Below are 3,129 nucleotides of genomic sequence, written 5' to 3' on the forward strand. Positions count from 1 at the left end.
ACACACACACACACACACACACACACACAGCTACTAAAGTGGGTTACACCGCATGCTAACCCACTTAGGAAGTGTCATGGTTTTGGGGCATGTTAGCAGACCATGTTGTTTACTCTTTCATCACGCTGCTAGTCAGATCTGCTGTTTGTTGGTTTGTTTTGCAAAGCTCAGCCTTCTGTTCAGCTGTGGGAAAAGTGCGGAATGAAAGTTGCGCAGAGCAGCCTGCTGTTGACACGGATCAGCTCGACGCGTCGCTCTCCATTTGTCTGAGTGACACTGACGCTCAGGTGAGTCCTCCCGAGATAGGAATACACACGCAACCCAGGTGTGTGTGGTACAGTACAGCTGTGCCGTGGAAAAGAACTCCAGCACAAAGTTTATGCAGTTCTGTGTTTTCAACTCCTGAGTGTTGTAGGCCTATTGTGTTCTGTGACACCCAGGTCATAACTTTGGTTTGTATTATTATTATTTTTTAAATATCCTTCATAACCACAACAAAGACAACCCAACTCGTCGGTTGCATTAAGAATTCTTTTTGCAGGTTGGGAGGTAGAATTAGCAATCCCTACGATTTTATTTTCAAAGGCAAGCATTTGATCAGTAGTCATCAATTAAACTTACTGAGGTGCAAATTACGCCACACGGTTTAGATGAAAGGGCCGCTGTGTCATTTCCCTCCCCCCTCCTCCTCCTCCTCCTCCTCCTCCTCCTCCTCCTCCTCCTCCTCCTCCTCCTCAAAGCTCTGCTCCCCTCACATACACATAAACAGGGGGCTGATCCCGGGCACGGCGATGACAGGGTGTCATTTCCCCTCACATTAAGAGGCTGAGCTGATGGAGGACCCCACCAGTGACATCAGCAGAATACATTTACTCCTCTGAACACTCGGAGTCCTCGTATGATCCTCCTGGTGTGATCTCCCTTCTCCTCTTTATTACCGATTCCATTTGGAACTGTGCCACCAGGTCTCGTTACCGTGGTGACGGGAGTCCTGCTTTGATCCGGGATGGGGTTTCAGGGTTTATTTTCAGAACGGGCTGCACGGGGTTCTGGGTTGTGTGTACTCCACCCTTCCCTAAGGCCCCTCCCACAGAGGAAGAAATAACTGATGAATACATTATTAGAGCTAATGAATCATGGCCATCCATGAGGTTAAATGCAAGTGACGACAAAAATAACACCAAGATCCTGTGTGCAACCCTTGTTACCACTGTAGTGGCGCTGCACAGACAATGTTCTCATCCGCTTCATGGGCTTCGGCTCTCCTCTGAGCAGAACATGATATTATATATATTATAGAATATCTGAGATTAGGGAATCATTATTTGCGATGTGACAAGTGCTTACATCTCTCCCAGCCGGTAAACAAAGCCGTGCGATCAACTGGCTGGGGTCCACGGCGGCTCTGTGTTCGACTGATGACTGAGATCACACCACGCAGTGGTACTACTAATTATTTACCTTTGTTCCTCTATGTGTTGCTTTGTGCTCAGATCAGCGTCCTCATTCATAATCCCATTGTTGTTTTTCTTCCTTTTGTTTATACTCTTGCTTTTTGTATTATTCATATTGTGTGGCATAACAACGACACGCTAATGTAGGGAATGAAGTATTTTTAGGAATCTGCACAGCAGACCCTATGAATAAATAAGTTATTTCCACAGTAAATTAGTTGTCATCAATTTTAAATGTTGTGTTGGGGAAATGGTTAGCGTTGTGCCATGGTTCCATTGGTAGAAAATCATGGAACGGTAAAATAATAAAATAGATCTCTAAGGCAACGCAAGACCACCACTGCTACATTTTTGGCGGTTGGATGCACTATATTCTCACTCCTAATCATTGTAATTCTGAATTTGATGGCTATCAATCAGGCCATCATCGATGGCCTGATTGTTCTACACCTTTTTCAAGCTATTTGTTTCCGCTCTGTTTCTCGGATGAACCCTGTACCTTATACACTCCAAAGCTCAGACATGAAATGATTGACAGGCATGGACTCAGACGACGAAAAACATCCTACCTGATCAGGATTACAGTGGGTGTTGTAAAGTATATGTTGTGATACTTCAATCGCCATAACTATAATAGAAATAGATGTCAAAGTCTTGGTAGCGATATATTTCTGGTCAAATTGTCAAGTAGAATCCCCTCCACTTTTTCAATGATGATTAAAGAGGCCAATTGCATTCTAGGTTAAAACCCCAGACAACACAGTATCATCGCATAACAGGTGCCGGTCGGCGAGGCTGCAGCACGGCTAACGTTTGCACCAAAGTGAAATAGGGCTTCCGTCTAGCTCTTTCACATCCACTTCCTAAAGCAGCCCCCTCCCTGCATCTTCACTTCCTCTGGATCCCTCTCTCCATCGCTCCCCTTTCGTCTCTCGTCTTCGGGAGTATGGGTGCATGTCAAGCGATTGTTGAATTGAAATATTGATGTGGAGTATCAAAGCATGCCGTAGCACTCCTGTGTTTCCCGAGCTAACCAAAGCGCTTTGATCAGATCCTCCTGTGATCTGACTTCTGAAGTTGTTAAGAGTGCTGGAAAACAAAATGCAAACAAACTTCAAGTGTTCTTGGTATTGATAAAAGTTTCCTTTGACACGTCGGGATGCGTGCTGTCTCTCTGCGTCTGCCCAACGAGAGATGTTGGGCTTTTCATACATGCCGGCAGACAAGAGATGGAGGAATTAAGTTTGTTTCCCCTACTTTTTACACACGAAACGATGTAGAATTAGCAAGAATAGGGAATTGATATTTCCAAAGCACCAGAGCTGCAATGTTGTAACATGGCAATTATTAATGTTTTCCATTGCCTTAATGGGTCGGAAATATTGTAATCAGATGTTGCAATTAATGTTCAGATATTTCTCACTTACATCAGAACACTTTCAAAAGTTTAGATGTGATACATTAGGCAATACACAACAAACTATCTTATTACATTGCTGTGAGCGATGAAATATTTATTTTCAAAAGAGTAACTTTCTAAAATATTTCTTTCTGACTTATTTAGATGTAAAATGAATGATTAGCCACATCCAATTTTTGCCTTTGAGGTAAAGGGTATATAAGGAGAGAACCATATCAATGGTTCTTGGTCCTAAACCCAAGATGACCGGGTTAA

Source organism: Gadus chalcogrammus, chromosome 1 (genome assembly GCF_026213295.1).
Source record: "Gadus chalcogrammus isolate NIFS_2021 chromosome 1, NIFS_Gcha_1.0, whole genome shotgun sequence".
NCBI lineage: Eukaryota > Metazoa > Chordata > Actinopteri > Gadiformes > Gadidae > Gadus > Gadus chalcogrammus.